Here is a 12,077-nt window from a genome sequence, read left to right on the forward strand (position 1 = left end):
CCCTGGCATTATCTGTGTATACAAAGGCTGTTGATTTCTGAGCATTGACTTTGTATCCTGCTACTTTACCAAACTCGTCTATGAGTTCCAATAGTCTCTTATAGGAGTTTATCGGGTCCCCTATATATAGTATCATGTCATCTGCAAATAGGGATAGTTTAACTTCCTCCTTTCCCATTTGTGTATCCCTTTAATTTCTTTTTCTTGCCTGATGGCCCTCGCTAACACTTCTAGGACTATATTGAATAGCAATGGTGAGAGTGGGCATCCCTGTCTGGTGCCAGTTTTCAATGGAAATGCCTCCAACTTTTCCCCATTCAATATGATGCTGGCCATTGGTTTATCATAGACTGCCTTTATTGTGTTGAGGAATATTCCTTCTAACCCCAATTTGCTTAGGGTTTTCATCATAAAAGGGTGTTGTATTTTGTCAAATGCTTTCTCTGCATCTATTGAGATAATCATATGATTTTTGTTTCTCAATTTATTAATGTGATGGATTACATTGATTGACTTTCGAATATTGAACCATCCCTGCATACCAGGGATAAATCCCACTTGGTCTGGGTGAATGATCTTTCTGATGTACAGTTGGATTCGGTTTGCCAGAATTTTGTTGAGTATTTTTGCATCTATGTTCATCAGGGAGATAGGTCTGTAGTTTTCTTTCTCTGTTGTGTCTTTTCCAGGCTTAGGAATTAAGGTGATATTGGCGGGGCGCCGGATTCTGTCCCGGTTGCCCCTCTTCCAGGCCAGCTCTCTGCTGTGGCCAGGGAGTGCAGTGGAGGATGGCCCAGGTGCTTGGGCCCTGCACCCCATGGGAGACCAGGAAAAAGCACCCGGCTCCTGGCTCCTGCCATCGGATCAGCGCGGTGCGCCGGCCGCAGCACGCCGGCCGCAGCGGCCATTGGAGGGTGAACCAACAGCAAAGGAAGACCTTTCTCTCTGTCTCTCTCTCTCACTGTCCACTCTGCCTGTCAAAAAAAAAAAGGGTGATATTGGCTTCGTAGAAAGAATTTGGGAGGATTCCCTCCCTTCACATAAACTTTAATACACATTAGTGGATATAACCAAGGAAGACATCAATACCCAAATAAAAACTACTTGCATGCAAACTGCAAAATTGCAACCCAAAGTGTGATTTTGCTAGTTGCTTTCTGCAAACAAGATGTATGTCAGGAATTTTTCCTCTTTGCTGTCACTGCAAAAACACAGCATGGTGATTAAGACTCTGGAAGTGGGTTTGCAGCCTACATCTGCTACTTAACAGCTCTGCCATGAAGTGCAAATTACCTCATTTTTGTGCCTCAGTTTCCTGCTCCACATAATGGGAATAGTGAGAGTTCTGTGTAACTTACAGAACTGGTTAAAGACTTAAAAATTAAATATATTTAATGCGTTTAGAAGCATGCCTGGCACACAGTAAGTTTTCATATACTTGTATTAATAAAAATCTCCATTAATACATAATCAGCTCTCAATTGTGTATTCATGGATTACTTAGTAAGTGTTGGGTTTTGATTGGGGCTGATTTGGTACCCTTCACAAATAGATGTGTTGCCTTGCCAGTCCACTGCCCAGGGGACACAGAAGGGGACTGTCAGCCATAGAAACAGCAGCACCCGCCAGGCACTAGCACAGAGACTTCACACACTATTTTACATGATCTTCACACCACTACCACAAAGCAGTCCATATTGTCCCCATTTCACAGAAAGAAAAAAATCCAAGGCTCAGATTTCATTAATCCCTGTAGGAAGAGCGGTGAAGCAGATTAAATCCAGGACATTATTTTTCCTGGCCCTTTGCCCCTTCAGACTGTCTCTTGTCCAGTAGGAGGACACATGGCAGTCCTTGCTGTGTTCACACTGCAACTACGTTCTGCCCCCTAAATCAGAGAATATACCACAGTCTGGCTCCAGCCCCAGGGCACATGCTGGTAGCCTGTGGGAAGCACTTCTCCGGGAAATCCAAGAGCACAGGAAGATCAACCACTCGGCCACACCACCTGCAAACCAGTGCTTGCCCCCAACAGAAGTGTGCAGTGCGCTGCAGTATACAAAGGACTGGAATGTCATAATTACTTACCTTAGATGATGGCTGCATGATGAACTCTGCCATAACAGCTCTCGCCACACAGCAAGCACCCAAGGGCATTCACTGTAAAAGGCAATTTGGTGTCACGTTTAATAGATGAGCGTGGGAGCCAGACCCTGACTATGTCTCATATATACCAGTGATGAGACCCTGGACAGGTTATTTAATCATTCTGACTACAGTTGTCTACCTGGAACCTGGGGGGTAACCAATGTTTCTATCTGAAAGGGGTGCTATGAGAATTTCTTTTTTTTTTTAACTTTTATTTAATGAATATAAATTTCCAAAGTACAGAATATGGATTACAATGGCTTCCCCCCATAACGTCCCTCCAACCCGCAACCCTCCCCTTATCCACTCCCTCTCCCCTTCCATTCACATCAAGATTCATTTTCGATTCTCTTTATATACAGAAGATCAGTTTAGCATATATTAAGTAAAGATTTCAACAGTTTGCTCCCACACAAAAACATAAAGTGAAAAATACTTTTGAGTACTAGTTATAGCATTAAATCTCAATGTACAGCACACTAAGGACAAAGATCCTACATGAGGAGTAAGTGCACAGTGACTCCTGTTGTTGACTTAACAAATCGACACTCTTGTTTATGGCATCAATAATCACCGTAGGCTCTTGTCATGAGCTGCCAAGGCTATGGAAGCCCCCTGAGTTCACTGACTCTGATCATATTTAGACAAGGCCATGGTCAAAGTGGAAGTTCTCTCCTCCCTTCAGAGAAAGGTACCTCCTTCTTTGATGACCCATTCTTTCCACTGGGATCTCACTCGCGGAGAACTTTCATTTAGGTTCCCCCCCCCCCCAGAGTGTCTTGGCTTTCCATGCCTGAAATACTCTCATGGGCATTTCAGCCAGATCCGCATGCCTTAAGGGCTGATTATGAGTGCTGTTAGGACATTTGCCATTCTATGGGTCTGCTGTGTATCTCACTTCCCATGTTGGATCATTCTCTCCCTTTTTGATTCTATCAGCTAGTATTTGCAGACACTGTTCTTGTTTATGTGATCCCTTTGGCTCTTAGTCCTATCATTATGATCAATTGTGAACAGAAATTGATCACTGGGACTAGTGAGATGGCATTGGTACATGCCACCTCGATGGGATTGAATTGGAATCCCCTGGTATGTTTCTAACTCCACCGTTTGAGACAAGTCAGCTTGAGCATGTCCTAAATTGCACATCTCTTCCCTCTCTTATTCCCACTCTTATATTTAACAGTGATCACTTTTCAGTTAAGTTTCAGCACTTAAGAAGAACTGTGTATTGATTACAGTATTCAACCAAAAGTATTAAGTAGAACAAACAAACAAAAAATACTAAGAGGGATAACATATTAAGCTGCTCATCAACAGTCAGGGTGAGGGCTGATCAAGTCACCGTTTCTCCTAGTGTTCATTTCACTTTAACAGGTTTCCTTTTTGGTGCTCAGTTAGTTGTCACCTATCAAGGAGAACAAGTGGTATTTGTCCCTTTGGGACTGGCTTATTTCACTCAGCATAATTTTTTCCAAATTCCTAACAGGGATCACTTTTCAGTTAAAATTTAAACACCTAAGAACAATTGCGTGTTCATTACAGAGTTCAACCAATGGTACTAGAACAAAAAAAATACTAAAATGGATAAAGTATTACATTGTACATCAACAGTCAGGACAAGAACTGATCAAGTCACTGTTTCTCATAGTGTCCATTTCATTTCAACAAGTTTCCCCCTTGGTGCTTGTCGCTCCCCGTCTTCGTGGGGGAACGACACAGGACCCTGCGCTGTTCTTTCGTCTGCTCGGCCCTCCCCGGGTTTGCTGCTGGTTCTTCCCGGGTTGGCTACTGTCCCTTCCACCTCCATGGAAGGGCGGTTCCCCCTGGCCACTTTCCCCACTTCCGCAGGGGAGCGGCACACTGCCGGCCGGCTCTCTCGGGGGCTGCACAGGTGTTCCTTCAGATAGATGTTCCTGGTGCATGTTGTCTCTCTCCTCCTTTATAGTCCTCTTCCACCAATCCCAACTCTGCTACCCACACGCCGAGTACGCTGCTCTCCAATCAGGAGCAGCTCCTGCAGCTTGTCAAGTTGGTGAGAGGCAGCTGGGTAGAAGCTGTTGCCTCCTCTCCCAGCGCCATATTGTGGGAGAGCAGATGCATAGAATAAGTCTTAATTCCAGTAACTTAGTCTAGTCCAAGTTGCTCCCAGTTGCTCCCCACAGATCCCCCTTTCTTTTTATTTTTGGCGTTGATACGCGCCTGTCTTCGGTGCCCCGCGGCACACACTCTGCTCTGCTTGCTAGAGTTGCCCACAGGTGCTTACAAGCCCTACCAATCAGGCAAACCGAATCCAGGTCCTCTCTTCGCCATGTTGTGAGGAGGTTTTTAGGCGCTGATGCGTGCCTGTATTCGGTGCCCTGCAGCGCATGCTCTGCTCTGCTAGAACTGCCTGCAGGTGCTTACAAGCCCTATCAGGCAAACCGAATCCAAGCCTTCTCATTGCCGTATTGTGGGGAGACTTATTGGTGTTGGTAACGTGCCTATCTTTGGTGACCTGCAGCTCATACTCTGGTCGAGCTGCCTGCTGGTGCTTATCGCCTTACTAATCAGGCAGACCGAATCCAAGCTCTCTCATTGCCATGTTGAGGGGAGGCCTTATTTTTCTCTATTTCTCTATCTCCGGGCATTCCTATCTCTCCCATTTTACTTCTATCTACCAGCATTCCTATTTCTCTCATTTTACTTCTAAACTTCTGTTTTTCTTATCCCTGCGGCTTCCCAGCGCCCGCCCCGAGGCTGCTTCTCGGCGGCTTCCCGGCTCTGAGCCGCTTCAGCCCGCGCTTCTCTCATCTGCGCGGCTTCCTGGCTTTGCGTGGCTTGGCTTCGTGTGCTCCGCAGTCTCCACGCCCTTCGCGTCCGCACCACGGCCTCGCACTAGCCCCACGTTCCCTATCTATTCATGCCCCGCGCGCTCTCTCTGCACGCGGCGGCTTCCGCGAGTCACACAGCGTAGCTTACGTTTCCGCCACCACCGGTATTCAATCTAAGTTCCCCGGGCTAACCTGGCGAATTCAACCTAGCTTATGCGTCTCCGCCTTATGGTTTGGCTTCCCGTCTTTTGCTCCCCGGGCTAATCTGATGGATTCCAACCTGACAGCCCACGTCTCTGCCTCTGGTTCCAGATTTTCGCCTTTTGACCCCCGGGCTGACTTAAAGAATTCCAAACTGGCTTACGTTTCTGCCTCGGCCTGCCCCCTGCGGCTTCAATTTCCCTAACATTTTTCTCTACCCGGTATATTTCCCTAAGTTTTCTTCCAACAATATTCCTCCCTCATTTCTCCTGGCTTCTCCCCACAGTCCGTATCCGAGTCTGTTTGTTCTAGCTTTTACTTTCGCTTTCGACCTTAGAGATTTCTCCCGGCTTCCCCCCGTAGTCCGTATCCGAGTCTATGCCTAGGCTTTCGATAGCTTCTTCCGGCACCTTTTCTGTCCGGCTTTTCCCTAGGCTCTTTGCTAGTCTCTCTCTCTGGTATTTTCCCACTTCTTCCCGTTTCTTCCCTCCTAGGTTTCCTATCCGAGTCACGGCACCATTATGTCGCTCCCCCTCTTCGTGGAGGAACGACACTAAACCCTGCCTAGGCTTCATATCCGAGTCACGGCACCATTATGTCGCTCCCCGTCTTCGTGGGGGAACGACACAGGACCCTGCGCTGTTCTTTCGTCTGCTTGGCCCTCCCCGGGTTTGCTGCTGGTTCTTCCCGGGTTGGCTACTGTCCCTTCCACCTCCATGGAAGGGCGGTTCCCCCTGGCCACTTTCCCCACTTCCGCAGGGGAGCGGCACACTGCCGGCCGGCTCTCTCGGGGGCTGCACAGGTGTTCCTTCAGATAGATGTTCCTGGTGCATGTTGTCTCTCTCCTCCTTTATAGTCCTCTTCCACCAATCCCAACTCTGCTACCCACACGCCGAGTACGCTGCTCTCCAATCAGGAGCAGCTCCTGCAGCTTGTCAAGTTGGTGAGAGGCAGCTGGGTAGAAGCTGTTGCCTCCTCTCCCAGCGCCATATTGTGGGAGAGCAGATGCATAGAATAAGTCTTAATTCCAGTAACTTAGTCTAGTCCAAGTTGCTCCCAGTTGCTCCCCACAGGTGCTCAGTTAGTAGTTGCCGATCAGGGAGAACATATGATATTTGTCCCTTTGGGACTGGCTTAATTCACTCAGCATGTTGTTTCAGAACAAGGCTGGGATGTGGGGTATGGGGAGGGAGGTGTTGTTGTACAGCAGGTTAGGCCACTGCCTATGATGCAACATCCCATGAGAGTGCTGGTTCATGTCTAGGCTGCTCCACTTTTGATATAGCTTCCTGCTACTAGCCTGGGAAAATCAGTGGAAGATGGCTCAAGCCTTTGGACCCTTTGCACCCATATGGGAGAACTGGAAGAAACTCCTTGCTCCTGGCTTCAGACTGGCTCCAGGTTGGCCCCGGTGGCTGGCCATTGCAGCCATCTGGGGAGTGAACCAACAGATGAAAGACCTTTCTCTCTCCTTCTGCCTCTGCCTCTTTGTAACTCTGTCTTTCAAATAAATCAACCTTAAAAAAATAGAGACAAGGGGGTGCATTCAGGAGGAAAAATATTGATAAAATAGTAGGCATTTACGTACACTATTATATTCATGCAAATTTTGAGAGACTGATGTGACAATATCCAGCAATTTTTAAATTATTTGTGCCTTCTGATTCATCAATTCCTTGCAAAGAATATAAATTACAGATTTACTAGCACTGTGTGTCTGTGTGTGTGTGTATGTTGAAAGAAGCAACCAGGGATAAGAAAGAACTCCCTTAAGCTATCAAAGACATTTATCAGAAACCTAGCCATTAATATTTTTGAATGGAAACATGTCAGAAAATCGCCCCAGTGATGAATAGAACAAGAGACCCAGTTTCATTGTTTCTAGTTAATATTATACAGAGAGCTAAGCCATCTGCATTAGGGGGAAAATAATGATTGGAAGGGAAGAAACAGAGATGTCATCAAGTGCACATAAGATGATCATCTACACAAAGCTCTGTAGAAGCTATAGAAAATTAATTTCTGTTCAAATGAAGGAGAGCTTAGTCAAGTAGCTAGCGGTGAGATTAGAAACTTCATTCCATTTCTGTACACCAGCAATAATCCTAAAACATAATGTTTAAAAAGATATACCATTTATTATTCTATAATAGATTATCCCAAAACTTAATGGCTTAAAATAGACCTTCATTATCTCACAGTGATTCTGAGGATCAGGAATTCAAGAGCGGCTCAGCAGGGTGGCTCTGGTGCAGGATCTCTAGGAAGCTGGAGTCACATCATTGTGGGGACTATAATTGTTGAGTTAATGTTTTTAAATAAATGACTTTAAAAAAAGACTTACATATTTGAAGAGGCAGAATAGCAGGGAGAGGGAGAGGAGAGGGGGAGAGGGGGAAGGAGGAGAGGGGGAAAGGGGGAGAGGGAGAAAGGGGAGAGGGGGAGAAGGGAAGGGGGGAGAGGGGGAGAGGGGGAGAGGGGGAGGGGGTAGGGGGGAGAGGGGGAGGGGGGAGGGGGAGGGGGAGGGGGGGAGAGGGGGAGAGGGGGAGAGGGGGAGAGGGGGAGAGGGAATCTCTTCCATCTGCAGGTTCATCCCCAAATGGCTGAGGCTGGGTCAGGCAAAAGCCAGGAGCCTGGAACTCCATCAAGGTCTCCCATGTTGCTGGCAGCCACCCAAGCACTTGGGCCATTCCCTGCTGCTTTCTCAGGCATATTAGCAGGAAGCTGGATTAGAAGCAAAGCAGCCAGAACTCAAAACTGCACTTGGACATGGGATGCCAACATTGTAAGCACAGCTTAACCTGCTGCTCCACAATGCCAGCCCCTGTCTGACTTTAGCTGGGGTTAGCGGACTCACTTCCCACACGGTCGCCTGTCTGGAAACTAACACGTCTCAGCTCCTTCCATGCAGACCTCTATATTGGGCTGACATGCTATCCTCACGGTATGGCAGCTGCCTTCCCAGACAGAGAATGACCTGAGGAAGCCGTAGTATGCTTTATGACCTCGCCTCTAAATTACTTCTTTGTCTTATTCCTTAGCAGTGAGCCAATGAATTCATTCCAAAGAGAAAAAAATTAAGCTCCACTTTTTAAAGGGAAAAGTTTCAAAGAATGGGTGGACATATTTTAAAACCACCAGATAGGTCATATATAATGGCAGAGAAATGTAAATTACATAGAGATAAATCTAACGAAAGATGTTCCAAACCTTAAGTGGAAAAATTTGAAATATTCATAAAATACTTTAAAGAAGGCCTAAAGAAATGCAAAGATATACGATAGTCTAAATAGCTATTTCCCCAAACTTATATATTAATTGTTTTCATTCCAAACTAAGACCCTAAGATTTTTTTTTAACTTGTTGGAACTTAAAAAAGTACATTATGAAACTCATATGGAAATAATTCAAAGATCCAAAGACAGAAAACACTCACTTGGAATAGATTGAAGAACATGCCTTACATGTATCAAGACTTCTATTTTTTTTAAGCTTTATATATTTATTTGAAAGGCAGAATGAGAGAGAGAGAGAGAGAGAGAGAGAGAGAATGAATCTTCCCTCTGCTGGTTCACACTTCAAGTGGCTGCAACGGCCAGGGCTGGGCCAGGCTGAAGCCAGGAGCTTCTTCCAGGTCTCCCACATGGGTGCAGGGCCCAAGCAATGGGGCCATCTTCCGCTGCTTGCCCAAGAGCTGGATCAGAAGTGGAGCAGCTAGGGGTCTTGAACTGGAGCCCATATGGGATGCTGACATTGCAGGCAGTGGTTTTATCTCTTAAGCAACAACTCTGGCCCCACACCAAAGCTTGTTATAAAGCTTCATGCTGGCCAGCGCCATGGCTCACTAGGGTAATCTTCTGCCTGCAGTGCCGGCACCCCGGGTTCTAGTCCTGGTGGGGGTGCCGAATTCTGTCCCGGTTGCTCCTCTTCCAGTCCAGCTCTCTGCTGTGGCCTGGGAAAGCAGTGGAGGATGGCCCAAGTCCTTGGGCCCTGCACCCGCATGGAGACCAGGAGAAGCACCTGGCTCCTGCCTTCGGATCAGTGCGGTACACCGGCTGCAGCCGCTGTTGGGGGGTGAACCAATGGTAAAGGAAGACCTTTCTCTCTCTCTCTCTCATTGTCCACTCTGTCAAAAAATAAAAAATAAATAAAAAAAAGAAGTATATAAAAAAAAGCAGTGGTATAAAATGACTGATACATTTAACTGCATAAAAATGAACATAAAAGAATCACAAGGAAAGTGACAAAGACAAGCCACATATTAAGAAAATATTTTGAAATACATTGAATGTAAGGTATTTCTCAGTTCTGAAAAGTGGGACTGCCGCATCATGGTGCCTGCAAACTTTAAATGCAACTTCAATTATTTTTTGGAATGTTTCGAAGGATTTATTTTAGAGAGAGAGGAAGAGAATGCTCTCTTCTGCTGGTGTTTGCAATGGCCACTGTGTTGGGCCAGAGTCTCCCGGAGCTGGGAACTCAATCCAGGTCTCCCACGTGGGGGGCAGCACCTAGGTACTTCAGCCATCACTGATGCCTGCAGGGTCTATGTTAGTGGGAAGCTGGAACTGGGAGTTGGAAGTGGGAATTGAACCCAGGCATGCCATGGTATGGGGTGCAGACGTCTTCACTTCACGGCTTCACCAGCCCCTTGAACTCTGGATTCTAGTAGTGATTGAGAATGAGCATTTGAAGGAGTGTAAGCAATTCAGAAGGCTCACTTCCACCAATAATACGTATTACAGCTGTTTGTCTTTTTTTTAAGATTCATTTATGTATTTCAGTCAGAGTCACAGAGAGAGAGGGAGAGACAAAGAGAAACCAATCTCCTATTCACTGGCTCACTCCTCAGATGGCTGCAATGGCCAGGGCTGGGCCAGGCCGAGGCCAGGAGCTTCTTGTGGGTCTCCCACAAGAATGCAGGGGCCCAAGTACCTTCAGTTTGCTCATAGCTCTAGGACAATATTGAAATGCTGGCATGCTAACATTTCAGGCAGCAGCATGACCCACTACACCACAATGCCAGCCCCTATAGCTTTTTTTTTTTTCTTTTGCCACTTTGACATGTGACCAATAGTGAAACTGAGTACTTTTAGAATACATGTATTAGGGCCAGCTAAAGCCGCTGCCTGCAGTGCCAGCATCCCATATGAGCACCAGTTCATGTTCCGGCTGCTCCTCTTCTGATCCAGCTCTCTGCTATGGCCTGAGAAAGCAGAAGATGGCCCAAGTCCTTGGGCCCCTGCACCCGAGTGGGAGATCCGGAGGAAGCTCCTGGCTTCAGATAGGTGCAGCTCTGGCCATCGCGGCCAATTGGGGAGTGAACCATCAGATGGAGGACCTCTCTCTGCTCCGTCTCTGTAACTCTTTCAAATAAATAAATAAATCTTAAAAAAAGAATATAAGTATTTATTATATATTTTATCAAATAGAGCATTGCCATCATTTTCTAATTCCTGGTTCAAATAAATAGGTGTACCGTAACACGTATTTCCAATTTCTCTTGCTATTTTGCAAATTTCCTATTCACATCCATGTTTTCTTTACTATGCAATATTGTCCTAGAGCTATGAGCAAACTGAAAACATAAAAAGTAACATATATGCACCTTGAAAAGCAGATAGTAGCCTCTTTTGATGTACTGATACTTTATTTACAGAAATACTAAAAACTTATGTTAAAAACTGAATTAATCAAATTAATATTTTGATAAAATGGTTCAATACAAGACAAAATATATGAGATAGAGTAACTTTTCTCTACACTAGCAGTAAGCACATAGAAATAGAAATACGGGTGATATGGGACAGGCATTGTGGCGCAGCAGGTTAAGCCACTGCTTGTGACACCAGCATCCAATATCAGAGCATCTGCTTCCAGTCCAGCTCTCTGCTAATACACCTGGAAAAGCAGCACATGATGGCCCATTTAATTGGACTCCCGCCACCAGGTTGTAGACCAGGATGGAGTTCCTGGCTGTTGGTGTCAGCATGATCAAATCTTCCTGTTGCAGTCATATGGGGAGTAAGCCAGTGGATGGCAGATCTCTCTATAGATCACTCTGTTTCTCCTCTCTCCTTGTCATTCTGCCTTTCAAATAAGTATATCTTTTAAAAAAAAAAAAAACTTGGGTGATACTTCAAATAAAATGAGAAAAAAATTTCAGGAGAAATTTATCAAGGTAGACTTGGAACTTTTCTAAATAAATGTATAAAATCATGCTAAGAGTCATACAATAAGACCTTGACCAAGTGAAATGAAAACTCTTCTGGAAAATTTCTCTACATTTTTATCTGGGTAAAAGCAAGGAGTGAGGACTGGGCTTGGAATATTTGTATAATAATTCAGAAGTCAGGTGAGTTAGCAGCTGCATTCAACAAATATTTGTTGGGTACTTCTAAGTACCAGGCTCTGAGCTATATACCAGCAGTAATCTAGACCTGGTCTCTGCTCGCACAGAGTGGATAACCACTTAATAGTAATGAAAGGCAAGTTTTTGTAAAATCATTCAACATGAGCGATGGTGACAAAGACCCTGAAAGTCATCTGTCCTCATGCCATTATTTGACAGATGTGGAAAATGACACGCAAAAAGCAGAAGTGATTTGTTGAAGGTTGCACAGCCAGTAAGAAGCCAAGCTAAGATCATAATTCAGTTCTCTTGGCTTCATCAAGTCATTCTGCCTCTCGGGTTACAGTTTAAAAGTGTATGCAGACTACACTCAACAGTATAATCTAACCTAGTAGTTAGAGATGTTTACAGCAAAATTATGATTCAGCTGGAGATACCACACAAGAACAGAGCAGTCATCATGGTGCTCATATTTTATTAATATTTTGTTAAATAATAAACAGGATACAGTTGAACAGAAGTCCAGGCAGCTTTACAAACACAAATCTGGACATAGATCTACA

The 12,077-nt window shown here is 45.3% G+C and overlaps 1 long non-coding RNA gene across 1 annotated transcript in view; it reads right to left on the reverse strand.

The window, feature by feature from the left end:
* Positions 1-352: 352 nt before the first annotated feature.
* LOC149128739 (uncharacterized) overlaps positions 353-12,077 on the reverse strand; it is a 36,637-nt gene continuing 24,912 nt past the window's right edge. Inside the window, exons 2-3 of the long non-coding RNA XR_016213509.1 lie at positions 2,089-2,160; positions 353-974 (exon numbers count right to left, since the gene is read on the reverse strand). This is a non-coding gene — a long non-coding RNA (uncharacterized LOC149128739). The remainder of the gene's footprint in view (positions 975-2,088; positions 2,161-12,077) is intronic.

Source organism: Oryctolagus cuniculus, chromosome 1 (assembly GCF_051225735.1).
Source record: "Oryctolagus cuniculus isolate XC-2025 breed Fujian yellow rabbit chromosome 1, ASM5122573v1, whole genome shotgun sequence".
In the NCBI taxonomy this organism is placed as follows: domain Eukaryota; kingdom Metazoa; phylum Chordata; class Mammalia; order Lagomorpha; family Leporidae; genus Oryctolagus; species Oryctolagus cuniculus.